Genomic DNA, 26,292 nt, shown 5'->3' on the forward strand with positions numbered 1-26,292 from the left:
GCAACCGCCACAGCCCCATCCAGAAACCCCAAGACCGCAGCAATGACACGGTTCTGGATGGGGTCCTACCTCAGAAAACTTAAGATCTTACCCACAAGTCTCAAAGTACCAGTGTCTTTTAACCTGCCACCAGCCTATGCTTTTATCCAGTCATTTTTAAGGCATTTTAACCTTGAGCAGGAGGAGTTGCAGGTTTTAACCACTCACCGCTCTCTCATTTCTGTTGTGCAGGAGCGGGAACCAGTGAGTCCAGTGCGCGGGCTTGCATTCGGCGAGCCCTCAACAGTTTGGCGCAACGTGAACCATCCAGCTCTTCCAAACAGACTCCGGGACCTGTCATGGATGGTGGCTCATGAGATCCTCCCAGTCAGGTCCGTAATGCACTCCCGGGCATGTCGGCGCACTCAACTTGCCCCCGACCAGGTTGTGGCGCGCCTGAGTCGGTAAGGCATCTGCTCTGGGAGTGCAGCGCTGCCGTAGAACAGTGGGCAACGGCCGGCTCCTTGCAATTCCCGTACTTGCCAGCAAGGGAGGTCCTCACACCACAGCTGGTGCTGTACGGGGTGAGCCAAGGAAATCAGATACCAGCACGTACATTTGCCAAACAGTGGCTCACCCTAGCCGCCATCAAAGACGCCATATGGACCTCCAGAAACTTGCTGGCAAGAAAGCACATGCAGATCCCCCCCGTGGCTGTGATCCGGATGGCCGCAGCAACGGCCCAAACGGCCAGAGCTGCAGGCGGCGGGCCTAGGACACAGCCCTCTGTGCCCATTCGGACGGAGGAGCCGGAGCCACACAAGGAAAGTTCAAGGCAGCGGCGGCCTGACCCTCCGGGTGAGGTTGGTGGGAAGGAGCTACAGGGTGAGGGTCTCCTCTGAGCGCCTGCACAAGATCCCGAGAGTCCAAATCTGTTTGGGGGAGCTGAATGAGTTCCCCTTTGATAGGGACTCACTACACTCCTGCACAACAGTGGACTTGGAGAAGAGCTTTTATTATCCATTTATTTTTTGTGAGTTTTATTTTAACAAATGCACTCCGCTTTGAAGACTTTTAACAGAGACACTCAGACATGGACAAGCTGAAAACCATTTTATACCTTTAATTTATGACGTTATCTGTAATGCATTTTAAACACTTTTTTTAAATGTTGTTTTACAGAGAACATTTATCTATTTATTGACGTGTTGTATTTTAAAAGGTAACTTGGAATTGACATATTATGAATCATGTTTGAATTGAGTGTCAATAAAATTTTTCTCAAAAGAAAAAAAATCTGTTCTTCTTCTCGGCCTTTTGGCTAAGACTGCGATCGCCTCCTGTGTCTGGATAAAACTTTTGCCTGTTTGTGGCGAAGTGTTACCAGGTTTTTGGGAGGATACTCACATTATTCCTTGTGAATAAAATTTCAACTTTGTTGTAGTTGAAATTGTTTCACACAAAGGAATTCATTGGTTCAGAGGACTGCTTACCTGTACTCTGCCGGAATAACATCTCGACCAGGCCAAACAAGACAAGGTAAGTGTGTTTTATTCACCTTTCTAACATTTTTAGTAGATTTTATTGCTCTTTTTAGAGCATTCTTTTACCTTATTTTAGTTGACTTGGTTTTAGACTGTTTTAGGTGTTTTAGCTTCTTTTTTACCACTTTTACGTTGTGGTGCCTCCACCATGGCGGCCAACCATGCCGGCATGAGGAGGCACCACAGTGTCAGATTTACATTCAAAGAAAAAGATGGGAAAACCCTTGTTATGTCAAGGCTGGACTTCTCAAGGAAAATGATCCAGAACATTTTGAAATTCTCCCCGCAGGATATAAATTGTATTTTGACTCTGCCATTTGGAAAAGGTTTCGATGTGAGTTTTGTCTCTGCTGCCGTGTTCAGAGATTTCTGGACACGCTTCGAAAATGAAAAACCCCAGTTTACTGCATTTAATGTTGAGAAACTGACTGATAATGCCGCTAAAACGGTAATTGTCAGAATGTTCAATGAGACTGTGAATGCAGATGACATTTGTTTGTGGCTGGGCAGATTTTGCACTGTTAAAGGCCAGGCTACCAAAGTGAGAGATGAGGATGGCATCTGGAATTGCGCTTGGAGGGTCCCCATCCAACAATGGCAAGACCCTCAAGGCTTCCAGGGCCTGAAACATCTGCCATCCATGATAGTTCTGGGAAACAACAGGGGCTACATTCATTACCAGGGCCAGCCCAAACTCTGCCGCAAGTGTGGTGAGAATGGGCACCTGGCAGAAGCGTGCCAGCAGATCATTTGTGGTAAATGTAGAGAAATTGGGCATACTTTCGAGGAATGCACCAATGGCAGAAAGTGCAATCTTTGTGGAGAAACAAACCACCTCTTCAGAGATTGCCCTAAGTCGTTTGCCAACAAATTAAAGGCAGCAAAGGCACAAAATGGCGGACAAGACGAAGCAGTTAGAGAGCTAATTGAAGAGGCTGGGCTGGAGAATTCAAATCTCCCGCCAAATCCTGTGATTGGAGGAGAAGGACCAGTAGAGGCGGGAGAAGGGGAGGGGCCTGCAGCTGCCCCACAAGTGGAGAACAGGGAAGAAGCAGTGGCAGTGCAGGCAGAAGGCGGAGCTAGCTCAGTGACTGGCTCAGAACAAAAATTTGGCCAGTCACAGAGTGATAGCGAGGATGTCCCCCTCCCCAATGCCCAGCCGGCCAAGAGACTAATTTCAGAATTGTCTTCTGAGTCTCCTGGAGCCTCGGAAAAGAGGGGAAGAGCTGAGAGCTACTCAGACAGTTCATCTGTGGAGGAGCCCAGAGTCTTCCCCTCCAATTCGCCTAATGAAGTCTCTTTTTTAACTATAGCTCTGCAATCAACCCCTAAGGACTCAAAGCTCAATGCCACCCTGCGTCAGAGGCCAACTCCTAGAGTCCGAAAGGGAAATGGAGCTCAACCCCGTCATCTCTCACCCATGAGAATGAAGGAAGAGCTCCATTCACAAGAAATCCACTAACTGCTGTGTTTTTAAACATTTGAAATCCCCCTTTTTTTTTAGTCTTTTAAGATGTCATACCTGCAAATTTTAACCATACTCATGACACTCACCTTCTCAACTATCAATGTGAGGAGTGTGAAGTCGAGAGTTAGAGCCCAGATTGTTTTATCCTTTCTTAACTCTTTTAAGTCTGACGTGTTTTTTAATACAGGAATGCGGCCTACCATTTTTAAAACACTACAGAGAATGGGAGGAGTTATGGCCACAAACGTCGATATGGAGCGGCTCAAATGAAAACAAAAATGATGGAGTGGCCATTTTAATAAAAAACCCTCTAGTCTTGGTGAAGGGCAGCACTGTGGTGAGAGATGGTCGGGCACTTTTAACACACTTGACTTTTATGGGGAAGGATTTTAACGTCTTAAATATTTATGGCTTTAATGACAAGAACGACAGGTATGACCTTTTAGAAGACCTGCAGCCCCACATGCTAGGCAGGGCACCTTTAGTTGTAGGGGGGGATTTTAATTGTATTTTAAGCAGGAACGACAGGAGAAGAATAGGGGACGATTTTAAAGTGGACAAGACTTCAGTTTTACTTCAAAGCATATGCAGTGATTTTAGACTTGTGGACTGTTTTAAAACCATGCATCCCAGAGAGGAGGGCTTCACCTGGTTCAGTAGTGATGGCACCCGAGCCTCTCGCATAGACTACATTTTATCACGTGATTGCCCACCAACCGATGCTAGATTGGAACCTGTTTTCTTTTCTGATCACGCAATTCTTTCCTGCACCCTTTCACTCTCTTCCGGTGTGACGGCAGGAAGTGGTCTGTGGAAGCTCAATTGCTCCCTGTTAGAAGACAGGGAGCTAGTTAGGCTGTACAGGGAGCAATACCGAGAGTGGCAGACCCTTCAAGACTTTTACGATACACGTGCACAGTGGTGGGAAATGGTGAAGGGAAAGACAAAGACGTTTTACAGACAGGCAGGGAAAAGAAAGAAAAAGAGGGACAACAGACGCATGTTGGGACTGCAGAAACGGCTTCAGAGGTATTTTAAACTAATCCAACATGGAATGGATTTTAATGAAGAGATAAAACAAATTAAAACAGAGATGTCGGTTTTAGCAGAAATTAATAGCAAAGGTGTGATTTTAAGAAGCAAGGAAAGGGAAATAGAGGAAGGAGAGAAGTGCACAAGATATTTTTTTAAGAAAATCGTAAATAAAGGGGGGCCATGTTGAGACTTAAAAAAGAAAACGGGTGCACAGCTGACACAACAGAGGAAATCAAAGAAACTGTCGAACATTTTTACCGTGAACTGTACGCATACAAAACTGTTAACGGGGACACCATGACCGAAGTTTTAAAATCCATTGACCAAGCAACAAACGACAACGTGCTTTTAACCCAAGATTTTACGATACCGGAATTAAACAAATGCATCAAATCTTTTAAGACAGGGAAGTCGCCGGGAGAAGACGGGCTTCCCTTGGAATTTTATCTGACATTTTGGGACATTTTAGCACCAGACTTGCTTGCTGTTTTTATGGATTTTGAACAAATGGACCGACTTCCTGACAGCTTTAGAGCAGGGATAGTGACTCTCCTTCACAAAGACAAAGACAAGACGGACTTGAAAAATTGGAGACCTATCACACTCTTAAATTTTGACTGTAAACTTTTTAGTAAACTTTAGCCTCACGCATGTCCTTGTTTTTAGAAGATCTGATTCACCCGATCAAGCCTGTGCCGTCCCGGGGAGGAAGATCACCGACAGCCTCGTACTGATCCGAGATACCATCTGTTACGCGAGAGACAGAAACATTCGGCTAGTAGTCCTGAATTTAGATTTTGAGAAAGCCTTTGATCGGGTCTCGCACCAGTACCTTTTCCAGGTACTGCAAAAAATGGGGTTCCCGAGAAGGTTTATAGCCTGGGTGGGACTGCTGTACCGGGAGATCAACAGCAAATTCATTGTTAACGGGCATCTGACAAGAGCAGTGGATATAAACTGCGGTGTCCGTCAGGGTTGTCCGTTATCTGCCCTCCTCTACGTTATCTGTATAGAACCACTGGCACAGACCTTGAGAAGGGACCAACGAATCCATGGGGTAGGAGTCCCAGGGAGCGGGGGACTCGAGACAAAATGTATTTTATATATGGACGACATCAACATTTTATGCACTGACCTTTTATCTGTCAACAGGACGCTGGACTTGACTGACTGGTTCGGACAGGCCTCTGGGTCAAAGCTGAACAGAAGCAAGACCCAAGCCCATTTTTATGGACCGTGGACAGCGACTGAGACGACAGGACTCCCCCTGACTGTGACCCAGACTGACCAAAAAACTTGGGATCAGGTTTGATAGGGAGGGGGAGGGGAAAACAATTGGGCAGACATAGTAGGGAAAGTCAGGCAGAGACTAGGGTACTGGACACTTAGAGGACTGACTTTAGAAGGAAAGGTTTTAATCATCAAAGCAGTGATTTTACCTTTGCTTTTACTCATCAGTTCTGTTTTTATCCCGCCTAGGAGAGTGATCTTAGACCTGGAACGAGCCATCTTTTATTTTTTGTGGGGCTCCAAGTGGGAAAGACTGAGACGAAGCGTGATGAAGAAGCCAAAGGAGAAAGGAGGAAAAGGAGTGCCAGACCTGCACTTGTTCCTAGGAAGCAGATACACAGCACTACACATGCAACCGCCACAGCCCCATCCAGAAACCCCAAGACCGCAGCAATGACACGGTTCTGGATGGGGTCCTACCTCAGAAAACTTAAGATCTTACCCACAAGTCTCAAAGTACCAGTGTCTTTTAACCTGCCACCAGCCTATGCTTTTATCCAGTCATTTTTAAGGCATTTTAACCTTGAGCAGGAGGAGTTGCAGGTTTTAACCACTCACCGCTCTCTCATTTCTGTTGTGCAGGAGCGGGAACCAGTGAGTCCAGTGCGCGGGCTTGCATTCGGCGAGCCCTCAACAGTTTGGCGCAACGTGAACCATCCAGCTCTTCCAAACAGACTCCGGGACCTGTCATGGATGGTGGCTCATGAGATCCTCCCAGTCAGGTCCGTAATGCACTCCCGGGGCATGTCGGCGCACTCAACTTGCCCCCGACCAGGTTGTGGCGCGCCTGAGTCGGTAAGGCATCTGCTCTGGGAGTGCAGCGCTGCCGTAGAACAGTGGGCAACGGCCGGCTCCTTGCAATTCCCGTACTTGCCAGCAAGGGAGGTCCTCACACCACAGCTGGTGCTGTACGGGGTGAGCCAAGGAAATCAGATACCAGCACGTACATTTGCCAAACAGTGGCTCACCCTAGCCGCCATCAAAGACGCCATATGGACCTCCAGAAACTTGCTGGCAAGAAAGCACATGCAGATCCCCCCCGTGGCTGTGATCCGGATGGCCGCAGCAACGGTCCAAACGGCCAGAGCTGCAGGCGGCGGGCCTAGGACACAGCCACAAAGAAGAATCGCCTCTGTGCCCATTCGGACGGAGGAGCCGGAGCCACACAAGGAAAGTTCAAGGCAGCGGCGGCCTGACCCTCCGGGTGAGGTTGGTGGGAAGGAGCTACAGGGTGAGGGTCTCCTCTGAGCGCCTGACAAGATCCCGAGAGTCCAAATCTGTTTGGGGGAGCTGAATGAGTTCCCCTTTGATAGGGACTCACTACACTCCTGCACAACAGTGGACTTGGAGAAGAGCTTTTATTATCCATTTATTTTTTGTGAGTTTTATTTTAACAAATGCACTCCGCTTTGAAGACTTTTTAACAGACACTCACAGACATGGACAAGCTGAAAACCATTTTATACCTTTAATTTATGACGTTATCTGTAATGCATTTTAAACACTTTTTTTAAATGTTGTTTTACAGAGAACATTTATCTATTTATTGACATGTTGTATTTTAAAAGGTAACTTGGAATTGACATATTATGAATCATGTTTGAATTGAGTGTCAATAAAATTTTTCTCAAAAGAAAAAAATCTGTTCTTATCAGTTTAATATCTGATATGTCCCCTATAAGGGGGCAACATATTAAATGGATTTTTAGCACCGGGAGCTGAGACGAGGGGCTTGCTCCGTCCACTCCACGCATCGACCCGGTATTGCAGTGCCTCCGGGGGCGGTGCACCCTTCTCCTGCCTTGTGTAAAACCAAAATACTGACCCAAACGCAGAGGTCGTCGCTCTGCCGGACGCCGGCCCGAAAAAGGCGCCAGTCGAGGGGGGGCGGCCAGCTGAAGCCTCGAAGAAGGCAGCGAGATTTGCACTTTATGATTGGCAGACGACGAGGGGATATTTGGGACCGGCATGGCTGTTAAATGTGCCCTGCACTTCCCCTCCCTTTCTCCCACTCGTCATCGAGAGCCCGAGTATTTCGGATGCTCGGTAGCCTGTGTCCAAAAGCCAGGCCTTCATTTCTCCGATTGGATAGAGCCTCTCAGAAGGTGGGGAGGGGACACTGCGGCGCCTCCGTAGGCCCGGCACGGTTGGCCAACACGGTGGAGGAACCGCAGCGTAGAAAGGATACAAGAAACTAAAACACCTCAAATGAAGCAAGAAAACCTGCTACAACTGCTAAATCGGTGAATAAAACACACTTACCTTCTCGTCTTTGGTCTGGTCAAGGTGGCAGTCCGGCAGAGGACAGGTAGGCAGTCCTCGGGACCAATGAATTCCTTGTTGCAAAAGTTTTTCAGCTACGGCAAAGTTGAAATTTTATTCACAAGGAATGAGGTGAATCTCCTCCCAGAAAAGCTGGTGACACAAAACGAAGCCCCAAACCGGCAAAGGTTTTAACCAGAAAGAGGAGGCCATTGCAGTCTTGGCCAAAAGGCCGAGAAGCGATCGGCCACATTTCCCCTCCCTTTCTCTCACTCGTCATCGAGAGGCTACAAGAGCCCGAGTCGTTCGGTAGCCTCTGTCCAAAAGCCAGGCCTTCGTCTCTCCGCAGCCCGATTGGATAGAGCCTGCCATGACCTGGGGAGGGGTAGGGGAACGGGCGTGGCCTGGTACTTGGGACTCGAGAGGCAGAGTGAGGCTTACCGTGAGGGTAGTGGCCGGGACGACTAGGCTCGTCGGCGGCTCTGGAGGAGGGGCCCGTACTTACTCGGGTTTCTCTTCATAACGTACAAGTCTTTCGCCTTTTACTAAAGACTTCCGTGGAGAGGGACGCCAATGAGTTAAAACTATTTTTGGCAGGCTCTGCCGTGTGGCCGAGCCTCGTGCGTTTGTGAAAAGGAAATAAAACGCCGCCCCCGGCAAGGTTGAGCGGTGCGACGAGGCGCGCTCGGGAGGAGGTGCTGAGACTCAGCCGTTGTTATGCGCAGTTGAAACCACTGCGCCACGGCAGGGGGAGAACTGCTCCGGGAGGTGGGCGCTGGAAGCAACCAGCGGGGGTTATCGCTTCTCGGCCTTTTGGCTAAGATCAAGTGTAGTATCTGTTCTTATCAGTTTAATATCTGATATGTCCCCTATAAGGGGGCAACATATTAAATGGATTTTTAGCACCGGGAGCTGAGACGAGGGGCTTGCTCCGTCCACTCCACGCATCGACCCGGTATTGCAGTGCCTCCGGGGGCGGTGCACCCTTCTCCTGCCTTGTGTAAAACCAAAATACTGACCCAAACGCAGAGGTTCGTCGCTCTGCCGGACGCCGGCCCGAAAAAGGCGCCAGTCGAGGGGGGGCGGCCAGCTGAAGCCTCGAAGAAGGCAGCGAGATTTGCACTTTATGATTGGCAGACGACGAGGGGATATTTGGGACCGGCATGGCTGTTAAATGTGCCCTGCACTTCCCCTCCCTTTCTCCCACTCGTCATCGAGAGCCCGAGTATTTCGGATGCTCGGTAGCCTGTGTCCAAAAGCCAGGCCTTCATTTCTCCGATTGGATAGAGCCTCTCAGAAGGTGGGGAGGGGACACTGCGGCGCCTCCGTAGGCCCGGCACGGTTGGCCAACACGGTGGAGGAACCGCAGCGTAGAAAGGATACAAGAAACTAAAACACCTCAAATGAAGCAAGAAAACCTGCTACAACTGCTAAATCGGTGAATAAAACACACTTACCTTCTCGTCTTTGGTCTGGTCAAGGTGGCAGTCCGGCAGAGGACAGGTAGGCAGTCCTCGGGACCAATGAATTCCTTGTTGCAAAAGTTTTTCAGCTACGGCAAAGTTGAAATTTTATTCACAAGGAATGAGGTGAATCTCCTCCCAGAAAAGCTGGTGACACAAAACGAAGCCCCAAACCGGCAAAGGTTTTAACCAGAAAGAGGAGGCCATTGCAGTCTTGGCCAAAAGGCCGAGAAGCGATCGGCCACATTTCCCCTCCCTTTCTCTCACTCGTCATCGAGAGGCTACAAGAGCCCGAGTCGTTCGGTAGCCTCTGTCCAAAAGCCAGGCCTTCGTCTCTCCGCAGCCCGATTGGATAGAGCCTGCCATGACCTGGGGAGGGGTAGGGGAACGGGCGTGGCCTGGTACTTGGGACTCGAGAGGCAGAGTGAGGCTTACCGTGAGGGTAGTGGCCGGGACGACTAGGCTCGTCGGCGGCTCTGGAGGAGGGGCCCGTACTTACTCGGGTTTCTCTTCATAACGTACAAGTCTTTCGCCTTTTACTAAAGACTTCCGTGGAGAGGGACGCCAATGAGTTAAAACTATTTTTGGCAGGCTCTGCCGTGTGGCCGAGCCTCGTGCGTTTGTGAAAAGGAAATAAAACGCCGCCCCCGGCAAGGTTGAGCGGTGCGACGAGGCGCGCTCGGGAGGAGGTGCTGAGACTCAGCCGTTGTTATGCGCAGTTGAAACCACTGCGCCACGGCAGGGGGAGAACTGCTCCGGGAGGTGGGCGCTGGAAGCAACCAGCGGGGGTTATCGCTTCTCGGCCTTTTGGCTAAGATCAAGTGTAGTATCTGTTCTTATCAGTTTAATATCTGATATGTCCCCTATAAGGGGGCAACATATTAAATGGATTTTTAGCACCGGGAGCTGAGACGAGGGGCTTGCTCCGTCCACTCCACGCATCGACCCGGTATTGCAGTGCCTCCGGGGGCGGTGCACCCTTCTCCTGCCTTGTGTAAAACCAAAATACTGACCCAAACGCAGAGGTTCGTCGCTCTGCCGGACGCCGGCCCGAAAAAGGCGCCAGTCGAGGGGGGGCGGCCAGCTGAAGCCTCGAAGAAGGCAGCGAGATTTGCACTTTATGATTGGCAGACGACGAGGGGATATTTGGGACCGGCATGGCTGTTAAATGTGCCCTGCACTTCCCCTCCCTTTCTCCCACTCGTCATCGAGAGCCCGAGTATTTCGGATGCTCGGTAGCCTGTGTCCAAAAGCCAGGCCTTCATTTCTCCGATTGGATAGAGCCTCTCAGAAGGTGGGGAGGGGACACTGCGGCGCCTCCGTAGGCCCGGCACGGTTGGCCAACACGGTGGAGGAACCGCAGCGTAGAAAGGATACAAGAAACTAAAACACCTCAAATGAAGCAAGAAAACCTGCTACAACTGCTAAATCGGTGAATAAAACACACTTACCTTCTCGTCTTTGGTCTGGTCAAGGTGGCAGTCCGGCAGAGGACAGGTAGGCAGTCCTCGGGACCAATGAATTCCTTGTTGCAAAAGTTTTTCAGCTACGGCAAAGTTGAAATTTTATTCACAAGGAATGAGGTGAATCTCCTCCCAGAAAAGCTGGTGACACAAAACGAAGCCCCAAACCGGCAAAGGTTTTAACCAGAAAGAGGAGGCCATTGCAGTCTTGGCCAAAAGGCCGAGAAGCGATCGGCCACATTTCCCCTCCCTTTCTCTCACTCGTCATCGAGAGGCTACAAGAGCCCGAGTCGTTCGGTAGCCTCTGTCCAAAAGCCAGGCCTTCGTCTCTCCGCAGCCCGATTGGATAGAGCCTGCCATGACCTGGGGAGGGGTAGGGGAACGGGCGTGGCCTGGTACTTGGGACTCGAGAGGCAGAGTGAGGCTTACCGTGAGGGTAGTGGCCGGGACGACTAGGCTCGTCGGCGGCTCTGGAGGAGGGGCCCGTACTTACTCGGGTTTCTCTTCATAACGTACAAGTCTTTCGCCTTTTACTAAAGACTTCCGTGGAGAGGGACGCCAATGAGTTAAAACTATTTTTGGCAGGCTCTGCCGTGTGGCCGAGCCTCGTGCGTTTGTGAAAAGGAAATAAAACGCCGCCCCCGGCAAGGTTGAGCGGTGCGACGAGGCGCGCTCGGGAGGAGGTGCTGAGACTCAGCCGTTGTTATGCGCAGTTGAAACCACTGCGCCACGGCAGGGGGAGAACTGCTCCGGGAGGTGGGCGCTGGAAGCAACCAGCGGGGGTTATCGCTTCTCGGCCTTTTGGCTAAGACTGCGATCGCCTCCTGTGTCTGGATAAAACTTTTGCCTGTTTGTGGCGAAGTGTTACCAGGTTTTTGGGAGGATACTCACATTATTCCTTGTGAATAAAATTTCAACTTTGTTGTAGTTGAAATTGTTTCACACAAAGGAATTCATTGGTTCAGAGGACTGCTTACCTGTACTCTGCCGGAATAACATCTCGACCAGGCCAAACAAGACAAGGTAAGTGTGTTTTATTCACCTTTCTAACATTTTTAGTAGATTTTATTGCTCTTTTTAGAGCATTCTTTTACCTTATTTTAGTTGACTTGGTTTTAGACTTTTTAGGTGTTTTAGCTTCTTTTACCACTTTTACGTTGTGGTGCCTCCACCATGGCGGCCAACCATGCCGGCATGAGGAGGCACCACAGTGTCAGATTTACATTCAAAGAAAAAGATGGGAAAACCCTTGTTATGTCAAGGCTTGACTTCTCAAGGAAAATGATCCAGAACATTTTGAAATTCTCCCCGCAGGATATAAATTGTATTTTGACTCTGCCATTTGGAAAAGGTTTCGATGTGAGTTTTGTCTCTGCTGCCGTGTTCAGAGATTTCTGGACACGCTTCGAAAATGAAAAACCCCAGTTTACTGCATTTAATGTTGAGAAACTGACTGATAATGCCGCTAAAACGGTAATTGTCAGAATGTTCAATGAGACTGTGAATGCAGATGACATTTGTTTGTGGCTGGGCAGATTTTGCACTGTTAAAGGCCAGGCTACCAAAGTGAGAGATGAGGATGGCATCTGGAATTGCGCTTGGAGGGTCCCCATCCAACAATGGCAAGACCCTCAAGGCTTCCAGGGCCTGAAACATCTGCCATCCATGATAGTTCTGGGAAACAACAGGGGCTACATTCATTACCAGGGCCAGCCCAAACTCTGCCGCAAGTGTGGTGAGAATGGGCACCTGGCAGAAGCGTGCCAGCAGATCATTTGTGGTAAATGTAGAGAAATTGGGCATACTTTCGAGGAATGCACCAATGGCAGAAAGTGCAATCTTTGTGGAGAAACAAACCACCTCTTCAGAGATTGCCCTAAGTCGTTTGCCAACAAATTAAAGGCAGCAAAGGCACAAAATGGCGGACAAGACGAAGCAGTTAGAGAGCTAATTGAAGAGGCTGGGCTGGAGAATTCAAATCTCCCGCCAAATCCTGTGATTGGAGGAGAAGGACCAGTAGAGGCGGGAGAAGGGGAGGGGCCTGCAGCTGCCCCACAAGTGGAGAACAGGGAAGAAGCAGTGGCAGTGCAGGCAGAAGGCGGAGCTAGCTCAGTGACTGGCTCAGAACAAAAATTTGGCCAGTCACAGAGTGATAGCGAGGATGTCCCCCTCCCCAATGCCCAGCCGGCCAAGAGACTAATTTCAGAATTGTCTTCTGAGTCTCCTGGAGCCTCGGAAAAGAGGGGAAGAGCTGAGAGCTACTCAGACAGTTCATCTGTGGAGGAGCCCAGAGTCTTCCCCTCCAATTCGCCTAATGAAGTCTCTTTTTTAACTATAGCTCTGCAATCAACCCCTAAGGACTCAAAGCTCAATGCACCCTGCGTCAGAGGCCAACTCCTAGAGTCCGAAAGGGAAATGGAGCTCAACCCCGTCATCTCTCACCCATGAGAATGAAGGAAGAGCTCCATTCACAAGAAATCCACTAACTGCTGTTTTTTAAACATTTGAAATCCCCCTTTTTTTTAGTCTTTTAAGATGTCATACCTGCAAATTTTAACCATACTCATGACACTCACCTTCTCAACTATCAATGTGAGGAGTGTGAAGTCGAGAGTTAGAGCCCAGATTGTTTTATCCTTTCTTAACTCTTTTAAGTCTGACGTGTTTTTAATACAGGAATGCGGCCTACCATTTTTAAAACACTACAGAGAATGGGAGGAGTTATGGCCACAAACGTCGATATGGAGCGGCTCAAATGAAAACAAAAATGATGGAGTGGCCATTTTAATAAAAAACCCTCTAGTCTGGTGAAGGGCAGCACTGTGGTGAGAGATGGTCGGGCACTTTTAACACACTTGACTTTTATGGGGAAGGATTTTAACGTCTTAAATATTTATGGCTTTAATGACAAGAACGACAGGTATGACCTTTTAGAAGACCTGCAGCCCCACATGCTAGGCAGGGCACCTTTAGTTGTAGGGGGGGATTTTAATTGTATTTTAAGCAGGAACGACAGGAGAAGAATAGGGGACGATTTTAAAGTGGACAAGACTTCAGTTTTACTTCAAAGCATATGCAGTGATTTTAGACTTGTGGACTGTTTTAAAACCATGCATCCCAGAGAGGAGGGCTTCACCTGGTTCAGTAGTGATGGCACCCGAGCCTCTCGCATAGACTACATTTTATCACGTGATTGCCCACCAACCGATGCTAGATTGGAACCTGTTTTCTTTTCTGATCACGCAATTCTTTCCTGCACCCTTTCACTCTCTTCCGGTGTGACGGCAGGAAGTGGTCTGTGGAAGCTCAATTGCTCCCTGTTAGAAGACAGGGAGCTAGTTAGGCTGTACAGGGAGCAATACCGAGAGTGGCAGACCCTTCAAGACTTTTACGATACACGTGCACAGTGGTGGGAAATGGTGAAGGGAAAGACAAAGACGTTTTACAGACAGGCAGGGAAAAGAAAGAAAAAGAGGGACAACAGACGCATGTTGGGACTGCAGAAACGGCTTCAGAGGTATTTTAAACTAATCCAACATGGAATGGATTTTAATGAAGAGATAAAACAAATTAAAACAGAGATGTCGGTTTTAGCAGAAATTAATAGCAAAGGTGTGATTTTAAGAAGCAAGGAAAGGGAAATGAGGAAGGAGAGAAGTGCACAAGATATTTTTTTAAGAAAATCGTAAATAAAGGGGGGGCCATGTTGAGACTTAAAAAAGAAAACGGGTGCACAGCTGACACAACAGAGGAAATCAAAGAAACTGTCGAACATTTTTACCGTGAACTGTACGCATACAAAACTGTTAACGGGGACACCATGACCGAAGTTTTAAAATCCATTGACCAAGCAACAAACGACAACGTGCTTTTAACCCAAGATTTTACGATACCGGAATTAAACAAATGCATCAAATCTTTTAAGACAGGGAAGTCGCCGGGAGAAGACGGGCTTCCCTTGGAATTTTATCTGACATTTTGGGACATTTTAGCACCAGACTTGCTTGCTGTTTTTATGGATTTTGAACAAATGGACCGACTTCCTGACAGCTTTAGAGCAGGGATAGTGACTCTCCTTCACAAAGACAAAGACAAGACGGACTTGAAAAATTGGAGACCTATCACACTCTTAAATTTTGACTGTAAACTTTTTAGTAAACTTTTAGCCTCACGCATGTCCTTGTTTTTAGAAGATCTGATTCACCCGGATCAAGCCTGTGCCGTCCCGGGGAGGAAGATCACCGACAGCCTCGTACTGATCCGAGATACCATCTGTTACGCGAGAGACAGAAACATTCGGCTAGTAGTCCTGAATTTAGATTTTGAGAAAGCCTTTGATCGGGTCTCGCACCAGTACCTTTTCCAGGTACTGCAAAAAATGGGGTTCCCGAGAAGGTTTATAGCCTGGGTGGGACTGCTGTACCGGGAGATCAACAGCAAATTCATTGTTAACGGGCATCTGACAAGAGCAGTGGATATAAACTGCGGTGTCCGTCAGGGTTGTCCGTTATCTGCCCTCCTCTACGTTATCTGTATAGAACCACTGGCACAGACCTTGAGAAGGGACCAACGAATCCATGGGGTAGGAGTCCCAGGGAGCGGGGGACTCGAGACAAAATGTATTTTATATATGGACGACATCAACATTTTATGCACTGACCTTTTATCTGTCAACAGGACGCTGGACTTGACTGACTGGTTCGGACAGGCCTCTGGGTCAAAGCTGAACAGAAGCAAGACCCAAGCCCATTTTTATGGACCGTGGACAGCGACTGAGACGACAGGACTCCCCCTGACTGTGACCCAGACTGACCAAAAAATACTTGGGATCAGGTTTGATAGGGAGGGGGAGGGGAAAACAATTGGGCAGACATAGTAGGGAAAGTCAGGCAGAGACTAGGGTACTGGACACTTAGAGGACTGACTTTAGAAGGAAAGGTTTTAATCATCAAAGCAGTGATTTTACCTTTGCTTTTACTCATCAGTTCTGTTTTTATCCCGCCTAGGAGAGTGATCTTAGACCTGGAACGAGCCATCTTTTATTTTTTGTGGGGCTCCAAGTGGGAAAGACTGAGACGAAGCGTGATGAAGAAGCCAAAGGAGAAAGGAGGAAAAGGAGTGCCAGACCTGCACTTGTTCCTAGGAAGCAGATACACAGCACTACACATCGCAACCGCCACAGCCCCATCCAGAAACCCCAAGACCGCAGCAATGACACGGTTCTGGATGGGGTCCTACCTCAGAAAACTTAAGATCTTACCCACAAGTCTCAAAGTACCAGTGTCTTTTAACCTGCCACCAGCCTATGCTTTTATCCAGTCATTTTTAAGGCATTTTAACCTTGAGCAGGAGGAGTTGCAGGTTTTAACCACTCACCGCTCTCTCATTTCTGTTGTGCAGGAGCGGGAACCAGTGAGTCCAGTGCGCGGGCTTGCATTCGGCGAGCCCTCAACAGTTTGGCGCAACGTGAACCATCCAGCTCTTCCAAACAGACTCCGGGACCTGTCATGGATGGTGGCTCATGAGATCCTCCCAGTCAGGTCCGTAATGCACTCCCGGGGCATGTCGGCGCACTCAACTTGCCCCCGACCAGGTTGTGGCGCGCCTGAGTCGGTAAGGCATCTGCTCTGGGAGTGCAGCGCTGCCGTAGAACAGTGGGCAACGGCCGGCTCCTTGCAATTCCCGTACTTGCCAGCAAGGGAGGTCCTCACACCACAGCTGGTGCTGTACGGGGTGAGCCAAGGAAATCAGATACCAGCACGTACATTTGCCAAACAGTGGCTCACCCTAGCCGCCATCAAAGACGCCATATGGACCTCCAGAAACTTGCTGGCAAGAAAGCACATGCAGATCCCCCCCGTGGCTGTGATCCGGATGGCCGCAGCAACGGCCCAAACGGCCAGAGCTGCAGGCGGCGGGCCTAGGACACAGCCACAAAGAAGAATCGCCTCTGTGCCCATTCGGACGGAGGAGCCGGAGCCACACAAGGAAAGTTCAAGGCAGCGGCGGCCTGACCCTCCGGGTGAGGTTGGTGGGAAGGAGCTACAGGGTGAGGGTCTCCTCTGAGCGCCTGCACAAGATCCCGAGAGTCCAAATCTGTTTGGGGGAGCTGAATGAGTTCCCCTTTGATAGGGACTCACTACACTCCTGCACAACAGTGGACTTGGAGAAGAGCTTTTATTATCCATTTATTTTTTGTGAGTTTTATTTTAACAAATGCACTCCGCTTTGAAGACTTTTAACAGACACTCAGACATGGACAAGCTGAAAACCATTTTATACCTTTAATTTATGACGTTATCTGTAATGCATTTTAAACACTTTTTTTAAATGTTGTTTTACAGAGAACATTTATCTATTTATTGACATGTTGTATTTTAAAAGGTAACTTGGAATTGACATATTATGAATCATGTTTGAATTGAGTGTCAATAAAATTTTTCTCAAAAGAAAAAAAATCTGTTCTTATCAGTTTAATATCTGATATGTCCCCTATAAGGGGGCAACATATTAAATGGATTTTTAGCACCGGGAGCTGAGACGAGGGGCTTGCTCCGTCCACTCCACGCATCGACCCGGTATTGCAGTGCCTCCGGGGGCGGTGCACCCTTCTCCTGCCTTGTGTAAAACCAAAATACTGACCCAAACGCAGAGGTTCGTCGCTCTGCCGGACGCCGGCCCGAAAAAGGCGCCAGTCGAGGGGGGGCGGCCAGCTGAAGCCTCGAAGAAGGCAGCGAGATTTGCACTTTATGATTGGCAGACGACGAGGGGATATTTGGGACCGGCATGGCTGTTAAATGTGCCCTGCACTTCCCCTCCCTTTCTCCCACTCGTCATCGAGAGCCCGAGTATTTCGGATGCTCGGTAGCCTGTGTCCAAAAGCCAGGCCTTCATTTCTCCGATTGGATAGAGCCTCTCAGAAGGTGGGGAGGGGACACTGCGGCGCCTCCGTAGGCCCGGCACGGTTGGCCAACACGGTGGAGGAACCGCAGCGTAGAAAGGATACAAGAAACTAAAACACCTCAAATGAAGCAAGAAAACCTGCTACAACTGCTAAATCGGTGAATAAAACACACTTACCTTCTCGTCTTTGGTCTGGTCAAGGTGGCAGTCCGGCAGAGGACAGGTAGGCAGTCCTCGGGACCAATGAATTCCTTGTTGCAAAAGTTTTTCAGCTACGGCAAAGTTGAAATTTTATTCACAAGGAATGAGGTGAATCTCCTCCCAGAAAAGCTGGTGACACAAAACGAAGCCCCAAACCGGCAAAGGTTTTAACCAGAAAGAGGAGGCCATTGCAGTCTTGGCCAAAAGGCCGAGAAGCGATCGGCCACATTTCCCCTCCCTTTCTCTCACTCGTCATCGAGAGGCTACAAGAGCCCGAGTCGTTCGGTAGCCTCTGTCCAAAAGCCAGGCCTTCGTCTCTCCGCAGCCCGATTGGATAGAGCCTGCCATGACCTGGGGAGGGGTAGGGGAACGGGCGTGGCCTGGTACTTGGGACTCGAGAGGCAGAGTGAGGCTTACCGTGAGGGTAGTGGCCGGGACGACTAGGCTCGTCGGCGGCTCTGGAGGAGGGGCCCGTACTTACTCGGGTTTCTCTTCATAACGTACAAGTCTTTCGCCTTTTACTAAAGACTTCCGTGGAGAGGGACGCCAATGAGTTAAAACTATTTTTGGCAGGCTCTGCCGTGTGGCCGAGCCTCGTGCGTTTGTGAAAAGGAAATAAAACGCCGCCCCCGGCAAGGTTGAGCGGTGCGACGAGGCGCGCTCGGGAGGAGGTGCTGAGACTCAGCCGTTGTTATGCGCAGTTGAAACCACTGCGCCACGGCAGGGGGAGAACTGCTCCGGGAGGTGGGCGCTGGAAGCAACCAGCGGGGGTTATCGCTTCTCGGCCTTTTGGCTAAGATCAAGTGTAGTATCTGTTCTTATCAGTTTAATATCTGATATGTCCCCTATAAGGGGGCAACATATTAAATGGATTTTTAGCACCGGGAGCTGAGACGAGGGGCTTGCTCCGTCCACTCCACGCATCGACCCGGTATTGCAGTGCCTCCGGGGGCGGTGCACCCTTCTCCTGCCTTGTGTAAAACCAAAATACTGACCCAAACGCAGAGGTCGTCGCTCTGCCGGACGCCGGCCCGAAAAAGGCGCCAGTCGAGGGGGGGCGGCCAGCTGAAGCCTCGAAGAAGGCAGCGAGATTTGCACTTTATGATTGGCAGACGACGAGGGGATATTTGGGACCGGCATGGCTGTTAAATGTGCCCTGCACTTCCCCTCCCTTTCTCCCACTCGTCATCGAGAGCCCGAGTATTTCGGATGCTCGGTAGCCTGTGTCCAAAAGCCAGGCCTTCATTTCTCCGATTGGATAGAGCCTCTCAGAAGGTGGGGAGGGGACACTGCGGCGCCTCCGTAGGCCCGGCACGGTTGGCCAACACGGTGGAGGAACCGCAGCGTAGAAAGGATACAAGAAACTAAAACACCTCAAATGAAGCAAGAAAACCTGCTACAACTGCTAAATCGGTGAATAAAACACACTTACCTTCTCGTCTTTGGTCTGGTCAAGGTGGCAGTCCGGCAGAGGACAGGTAGGCAGTCCTCGGGACCAATGAATTCCTTGTTGCAAAAGTTTTTCAGCTACGGCAAAGTTGAAATTTTATTCACAAGGAATGAGGTGAATCTCCTCCCAGAAAAGCTGGTGACACAAAACGAAGCCCCAAACCGGCAAAGGTTTTAACCAGAAAGAGGAGGCCATTGCAGTCTTGGCCAAAAGGCCGAGAAGCGATCGGCCACATTTCCCCTCCCTTTCTCTCACTCGTCATCGAGAGGCTACAAGAGCCCGAGTCGTTCGGTAGCCTCTGTCCAAAAGCCAGGCCTTCGTCTCTCCGCAGCCCGATTGGATAGAGCCTGCCATGACCTGGGGAGGGGTAGGGGAACGGGCGTGGCCTGGTACTTGGGACTCGAGAGGCAGAGTGAGGCTTACCGTGAGGGTAGTGGCCGGGACGACTAGGCTCGTCGGCGGCTCTGGAGGAGGGGCCCGTACTTACTCGGGTTTCTCTTCATAACGTACAAGTCTTTCGCCTTTTACTAAAGACTTCCGTGGAGAGGGACGCCAATGAGTTAAAACTATTTTTGGCAGGCTCTGCCGTGTGGCCGAGCCTCGTGCGTTTGTGAAAAGGAAATAAAACGCCGCCCCCGGCAAGGTTGAGCGGTGCGACGAGGCGCGCTCGGGAGGAGGTGCTGAGACTCAGCCGTTGTTATGCGCAGTTGAAACCACTGCGCCACGGCAGGGGGAGAACTGCTCCGGGAGGTGGGCGCTGGAAGCAACCAGCGGGGGTTATCGCTTCTCGGCCTTTTGGCTAAGATCAAGTGTAGTATCTGTTCTTATCAGTTTAATATCTGATATGTCCCCTATAAGGGGGCAACATATTAAATGGATTTTTAGCACCGGGAGCTGAGACGAGGGGCTTGCTCCGTCCACTCCACGCATCGACCCGGTATTGCAGTGCCTCCGGGGGCGGTGCACCCTTCTCCTGCCTTGTGTAAAACCAAAATACTGACCCAAACGCAGAGGTCGTCGCTCTGCCGGACGCCGGCCCGAAAAAGGCGCCAGTCGAGGGGGGCGGCCAGCTGAAGCCTCGAAGAAGGCAGCGAGATTTGCACTTTATGATTGGCAGACGACGAGGGGATATTTGGGACCGGCATGGCTGTTAAATGTGCCCTGCACTTCCCCTCCCTTTCTCCCACTCGTCATCGAGAGCCCGAGTATTTCGGATGCTCGGTAGCCTGTGTCCAAAAGCCAGGCCTTCATTTCTCCGATTGGATAGAGCCTCTCAGAAGGTGGGGAGGGGACACTGCGGCGCCTCCGTAGGCCCGGCACGGTTGGCCAACACGGTGGAGGAACCGCAGCGTAGAAAGGATACAAGAAACTAAAACACCTCAAATGAAGCAAGAAAACCTGCTACAACTGCTAAATCGGTGAATAAAACACACTTACCTTCTCGTCTTTGGTCTGGTCAAGGTGGCAGTCCGGCAGAGGACAGGTAGGCAGTCCTCGGGACCAATGAATTCCTTGTTGCAAAAGTTTTTCAGCTACGGCAAAGTTGAAATTTTATTCACAAGGAATGAGGTGAATCTCCTCCCAGAAAAGCTGGTGACACAAAACGAAGCCCCAAACCGGCAAAGGTTTTAACCAGAAAGAGGAGGCCATTGCAGTCTTGGCCAAAAGGCCGAGAAGCGATCGGCCACATTTCCCCTCCCTTTCTCTCACTCGTCATCGAGAGGCTACAAGAGCCCGAGTCGTTCGGTAGCCTCTGTCCAAAAGCCAGGCCTTCGTCTCTCCGCAGCCCGATTGGATAGAGCCTGCCATGACCTGGGGAGGGGTAGGGGAACGGGCGTGGCCTGGTACTTGGGACTCGAGAGGCAGAGTGAGGCTTACCGTGAGGGTAGTGGCCGGGACGACTAGGCTCGTCGGCGGCTCTGGAGGAGGGGCCCGTACTTACTCGGGTTTCTCTTCATAACGTACAAGTCTTTCGCCTTTTACTAAAGACTTCCGTGGAGAGGGACGCCAATGAGTTAAAACTATTTTTGGCAGGCTCTGCCGTGTGGCCGAGCCTCGTGCGTTTGTGAAAAGGAAATAAAACGCCGCCCCCGGCAAGGTTGAGCGGTGCGACGAGGCGCGCTCGGGAGGAGGTGCTGAGACTCAGCCGTTGTTATGCGCAGTTGAAACCACTGCGCCACGGCAGGGGGAGAACTGCTCCGGGAGGTGGGCGCTGGAAGCAACCAGCGGGGGTTATCGCTTCTCGGCCTTTTGGCTAAGATCAAGTGTAGTATCTGTTCTTATCAGTTTAATATCTGATATGTCCCCTATAAGGGGGCAACATATTAAATGGATTTTTAGCACCGGGAGCTGAGACGAGGGGCTTGCTCCGTCCACTCCACGCATCGACCCGGTATTGCAGTGCCTCCGGGGGCGGTGCACCCTTCTCCTGCCTTGTGTAAAACCAAAATACTGACCCAAACGCAGAGGTTCGTCGCTCTGCCGGACGCCGGCCCGAAAAAGGCGCCAGTCGAGGGGGGGCGGCCAGCTGAAGCCTCGAAGAAGGCAGCGAGATTTGCACTTTATGATTGGCAGACGACGAGGGGATATTTGGGACCGGCATGGCTGTTAAATGTGCCCTGCACTTCCCCTCCCTTTCTCCCACTCGTCATCGAGAGCCCGAGTATTTCGGATGCTCGGTAGCCTGTGTCCAAAAGCCAGGCCTTCATTTCTCCGATTGGATAGAGCCTCTCAGAAGGTGGGGAGGGGACACTGCGGCGCCTCCGTAGGCCCGGCACGGTTGGCCAACACGGTGGAGGAACCGCAGCGTAGAAAGGATACAAGAAACTAAAACACCTCAAATGAAGCAAGAAAACCTGCTACAACTGCTAAATCGGTGAATAAAACACACTTACCTTCTCGTCTTTGGTCTGGTCAAGGTGGCAGTCCGGCAGAGGACAGGTAGGCAGTCCTCGGGACCAATGAATTCCTTGTTGCAAAAGTTTTTCAGCTACGGCAAAGTTGAAATTTTATTCACAAGGAATGAGGTGAATCTCCTCCCAGAAAAGCTGGTGACACAAAACGAAGCCCCAAACCGGCAAAGGTTTTAACCAGAAAGAGGAGGCCATTGCAGTCTTGGCCAAAAGGCCGAGAAGCGATCGGCCACATTTCCCCTCCCTTTCTCTCACTCGTCATCGAGAGGCTACAAGAGCCCGAGTCGTTCGGTAGCCTCTGTCCAAAAGCCAGGCCTTCGTCTCTCCGCAGCCCGATTGGATAGAGCCTGCCATGACCTGGGGAGGGGTAGGGGAACGGGCGTGGCCTGGTACTTGGGACTCGAGAGGCAGAGTGAGGCTTACCGTGAGGGTAGTGGCCGGGACGACTAGGCTCGTCGGCGGCTCTGGAGGAGGGGCCCGTACTTACTCGGGTTTCTCTTCATAACGTACAAGTCTTTCGCCTTTTACTAAAGACTTCCGTGGAGAGGGACGCCAATGAGTTAAAACTATTTTTGGCAGGCTCTGCCGTGTGGCCGAGCCTCGTGCGTTTGTGAAAAGGAAATAAAACGCCGCCCCCGGCAAGGTTGAGCGGTGCGACGAGGCGCGCTCGGGAGGAGGTGCTGAGACTCAGCCGTTGTTATGCGCAGTTGAAACCACTGCGCCACGGCAGGGGGAGAACTGCTCCGGGAGGTGGGCGCTGGAAGCAACCAGCGGGGGTTATCGCTTCTCGGCCTTTTGGCTAAGACTGCGATCGCCTCCTGTGTCTGGATAAAACTTTTGCCTGTTTGTGGCGAAGTGTTACCAGGTTTTTGGGAGGATACTCACATTATTCCTTGTGAATAAAATTTCAACTTTGTTGTAGTTGAAATTGTTTCACACAAAGGAATTCATTGGTTCAGAGGACTGCTTACCTGTACTCTGCCGGAATAACATCTCGACCAGGCCAAACAAGACAAGGTAAGTGTGTTTTATTCACCTTTTAACATTTTTAGTAGATTTTATTGCTCTTTTTAGAGCATTCTTTTACCTTATTTTAGTTGACTTGGTTTTAGACTGTTTTAGGTGTTTTAGCTTCTTTTACCACTTTTACGTTGTGGTGCCTCCACCATGGCGGCCAACCATGCCGGCATGAGGAGGCACCACAGTGTCAGATTTACATTCAAAGAAAAAGATGGGAAAACCCTTGTTATGTCAAGGCTGACTTCTCAAGGAAAATGATCCAGAACATTTTGAAATTCTCCCCGCAGGATATAAATTGTATTTTGACTCTGCCATTTGGAAAAGGTTTCGATGTGAGTTTTGTCTCTGCTGCCGTGTTCAGAGATTTCTGGACACGCTTCGAAAATGAAAAACCCCAGTTTACTGCATTTAATGTTGAGAAACTGACTGATAATGCCGCTAAAACGGTAATTGTCAGAATGTTCAATGAGACTGTGAATGCAGATGACATTTGTTTGTGGCTGGGCAGATTTTGCACTGTTAAAGGCCAGGCTACCAAAGTGAGAGATGAGGATGGCATCTGGAATTGCGCTTGGAGGGTCCCCATCCAACAATGGCAAGACCCTCAAGGCTTCCAGGGCCTGAAACATCTGCCATCCATGATAGTTCTGGGAAACAACAGGGGCTACATTCATTACCAGGGCCAGCCCAAACTCTGCCGCAAGTGTGGTGAGAATGGGCACCTGGCAGAAGCGTGCCAGCAGATCATTTGTGGTAAATGTAGAGAAATTGGGCATACTTTCGAGGAATGCACCAATGGCAGAAAGTGCAATCTTTGTGGAGAAACAAACCACCTCTTCAGAGATTGCCCTAAGTCGTTTGCCAACAAATTAAAGGCAGCAAAGGCACAAAATGGCGGACAAGACGAAGCAGTTAGAGAGCTAATTGAAGAGGCTGGGCTGGAGAATTCAAATCTCCCGCCAAATCCTGTGATTGGAGGAGAAGGACCAGTAGAGGCGGGAGAAGGGGAGGGGCCTGCAGCTGCCCCACAAGTGGAGAACAGGGAGAAGCAGTGGCAGTGCAGGCAGAAGGCGGAGCTAGCTCAGTGACTGGCTCAGAACAAAAATTTGGCCAGTCACAGAGTGATAGCGAGGATGTCCCCCTCCCCAATGCCCAGCCGGCCAAGAGACTAATTTCAGAATTGTCTTCTGAGTCTCCTGGAGCCTCGGAAAAGAGGGGAAGAGCTGAGAGCTACTCAGACAGTTCATCTGTGGAGGAGCCCAGAGTCTTCCCCTCCAATTCGCCTAATGAAGTCTCTTTTTTAACTATAGCTCTGCAATCAACCCCTAAGGACTCAAAGCTCAATGCAACCCTGCGTCAGAGGCCAACTCCTAGAGTCCGAAAGGGAAATGGAGCTCAACCCCGTCATCTCTCACCCATGAGAATGAAGGAAGAGCTCCATTCACAAGAAATCCACTAACTGCTGTTTTTTTAAACATTTGAAATCCCCCTTTTTTTTTTAGTCTTTTAAGATGTCATACCTGCAAATTTTAACCATACTCATGACACTCACCTTCTCAACTATCAATGTGAGGAGTGTGAAGTCGAGAGTTAGAGCCCAGATTGTTTTATCCTTTCTTAACTCTTTTAAGTCTGACGTGTTTTTAATACAGGAATGCGGCCTACCATTTTTAAAACACTACAGAGAATGGGAGGAGTTATGGCCACAAACGTCGATATGGAGCGGCTCAAATGAAAACAAAAATGATGGAGTGGCCATTTTAATAAAAAACCCTCTAGTCTGGTGAAGGGCAGCACTGTGGTGAGAGATGGTCGGGCACTTTTAACACACTTGACTTTTATGGGGAAGGATTTTAACGTCTTAAATATTTATGGCTTTAATGACAAGAACGACAGGTATGACCTTTTAGAAGACCTGCAGCCCCACATGCTAGGCAGGGCACCTTTAGTTGTAGGGGGGGATTTTAATTGTATTTTAAGCAGGAACGTAGGAGAATAGGGGACGATTTTAAGTGGACAAGACTTCAGTTTTACTTCAAAGCATATGCAGTGATTTTAGACTTGTGGACTGTTTTAAAACCATGCATCCCAGAGAGGAGGGCTTCACCTGGTTCAGTAGTGATGGCACCCGAGCCTCTCGCATAGACTACATTTTATCACGTGATTGCCCACCAACCGATGCTAGATTGGAACCTGTTTTCTTTTCTGATCACGCAATTCTTTCCTGCACCCTTTCACTCTCTTCCGGTGTGACGGCAGGAAGTGGTCTGTGGAAGCTCAATTGCTCCCTGTTAGAAGACAGGGAGCTAGTTAGGCTGTACAGGGAGCAATACCGAGAGTGGCAGACCCTTCAAGACTTTTACGATACACGTGCACAGTGGTGGGAAATGGTGAAGGGAAAGACAAAGACGTTTTACAGACAGGCAGGGAAAAGAAAGAAAAAGAGGGACAACAGACGCATGTTGGGACTGCAGAAACGGCTTCAGAGGTATTTTAAACTAATCCAACATGGAATGGATTTTAATGAAGAGATAAAACAAATTAAACAGAGATGTCGGTTTTAGCAGAAATTAATAGCAAAGGTGTGATTTTAAGAAGCAAGGAAAGGGAAATGGAGGAAGGAGAGAAGTGCACAAGATATTTTTTAAGAAAATCGTAAATAAGGGGGGCCATGTTGAGACTTAAAAAAGAAAACGGGTGCACAGCTGACACAACAGAGGAAATCAAAGAAACTGTCGAACATTTTTACCGTGAACTGTACGCATACAAAACTGTTAACGGGACACCATGACCGAAGTTTTAAAATCCATTGACCAAGCACAAACGACAACGTGCTTTTAACCCAAGATTTTAAGATACCGGAATTAAACAAATGCATCAAATCTTTTAAGACAGGAAGTCGCCGGGAGAAGACGGGCTTCCCTTGGAATTTTATCTGACATTTTGGGACATTTTAGCACCAGACTTGCTTGCTGTTTTTATGGATTTTGAACAAATGGACCGACTTCCTGACAGCTTTAGAGTAGGGATAGTGACTCCCTTCACAAAGACAAAGACAAGACGGACTTGAAATTGGAGACCTATCACACCTCTTAAATTTTGACTGTAAACTTTTTAGTAAACTTTAGCCTCACGCATGTCCTTGTTTTAGAAGATCTGATTCACCCGGATCAAGCCTGTGCCGTCCCGGGAGGAAGATCACCGACAGCCTCTACTGATCCGAGATACCATCTGTTACGCGAGAGACAGAAACATTCGGCTAGTAGTCCTGAATAGATTTTGAGAAAGCCTTTGATGGGTCT

At 49.5% G+C, this 26,292-nt stretch overlaps 12 non-coding genes and 2 pseudogenes across 12 annotated transcripts; all 14 read left to right on the forward strand.

Annotated features, from left to right (window-relative positions):
* Nucleotides 1-6,931: 6,931 nt before the first annotated feature.
* Nucleotides 6,932-7,111, forward strand: LOC119890940 (annotated as a pseudogene).
* Nucleotides 7,112-8,079: 968 nt separating this feature from the next.
* Nucleotides 8,080-8,192, forward strand: LOC119890959. The gene has a single exon (XR_005442366.1). It is a non-coding gene; the product is annotated as a U5 spliceosomal RNA (small nuclear RNA).
* A 183-nt stretch (nucleotides 8,193-8,375) lies between these two features.
* LOC119890930 lies at nucleotides 8,376-8,567 on the forward strand. Its single transcript, XR_005442344.1, has one exon. It is a non-coding gene; the product is annotated as a U2 spliceosomal RNA (small nuclear RNA).
* A 969-nt stretch (nucleotides 8,568-9,536) lies between these two features.
* LOC119890960 lies at nucleotides 9,537-9,649 on the forward strand. The gene has a single exon (XR_005442367.1). It is a non-coding gene; the product is annotated as a U5 spliceosomal RNA (small nuclear RNA).
* A 183-nt stretch (nucleotides 9,650-9,832) lies between these two features.
* LOC119890931 lies at nucleotides 9,833-10,024 on the forward strand. The gene has a single exon (XR_005442345.1). It is a non-coding gene; the product is annotated as a U2 spliceosomal RNA (small nuclear RNA).
* Nucleotides 10,025-10,993: 969 nt separating this feature from the next.
* Nucleotides 10,994-11,106, forward strand: LOC119890962. The gene has a single exon (XR_005442369.1). It is a non-coding gene; the product is annotated as a U5 spliceosomal RNA (small nuclear RNA).
* Nucleotides 11,107-16,939: 5,833 nt separating this feature from the next.
* Nucleotides 16,940-17,116, forward strand: LOC119890944 (annotated as a pseudogene).
* Nucleotides 17,117-18,085: 969 nt separating this feature from the next.
* On the forward strand, nucleotides 18,086-18,198 carry LOC119890963. The gene has a single exon (XR_005442370.1). It is a non-coding gene; the product is annotated as a U5 spliceosomal RNA (small nuclear RNA).
* A 183-nt stretch (nucleotides 18,199-18,381) lies between these two features.
* LOC119890932 lies at nucleotides 18,382-18,573 on the forward strand. Its single transcript, XR_005442346.1, has one exon. It is a non-coding gene; the product is annotated as a U2 spliceosomal RNA (small nuclear RNA).
* Nucleotides 18,574-19,541: 968 nt separating this feature from the next.
* LOC119890964 lies at nucleotides 19,542-19,654 on the forward strand. The gene has a single exon (XR_005442371.1). It is a non-coding gene; the product is annotated as a U5 spliceosomal RNA (small nuclear RNA).
* A 183-nt stretch (nucleotides 19,655-19,837) lies between these two features.
* On the forward strand, nucleotides 19,838-20,029 carry LOC119890933. The gene has a single exon (XR_005442347.1). It is a non-coding gene; the product is annotated as a U2 spliceosomal RNA (small nuclear RNA).
* Nucleotides 20,030-20,996: 967 nt separating this feature from the next.
* LOC119890965 lies at nucleotides 20,997-21,109 on the forward strand. The gene has a single exon (XR_005442372.1). It is a non-coding gene; the product is annotated as a U5 spliceosomal RNA (small nuclear RNA).
* A 183-nt stretch (nucleotides 21,110-21,292) lies between these two features.
* LOC119890934 lies at nucleotides 21,293-21,484 on the forward strand. The gene has a single exon (XR_005442348.1). It is a non-coding gene; the product is annotated as a U2 spliceosomal RNA (small nuclear RNA).
* A 969-nt stretch (nucleotides 21,485-22,453) lies between these two features.
* On the forward strand, nucleotides 22,454-22,566 carry LOC119890966. The gene has a single exon (XR_005442373.1). It is a non-coding gene; the product is annotated as a U5 spliceosomal RNA (small nuclear RNA).
* The last annotated feature ends 3,726 nt before the right edge of the window (nucleotides 22,567-26,292 follow it).

The sequence above is a fragment of the Micropterus salmoides genome, unplaced genomic scaffold, assembly GCF_014851395.1.
Source record: "Micropterus salmoides isolate LMB-PRFRI ecotype aquatic unplaced genomic scaffold, ASM1485139v1 Ms_hic_scaffold_630, whole genome shotgun sequence".
NCBI lineage: Eukaryota > Metazoa > Chordata > Actinopteri > Centrarchiformes > Centrarchidae > Micropterus > Micropterus salmoides.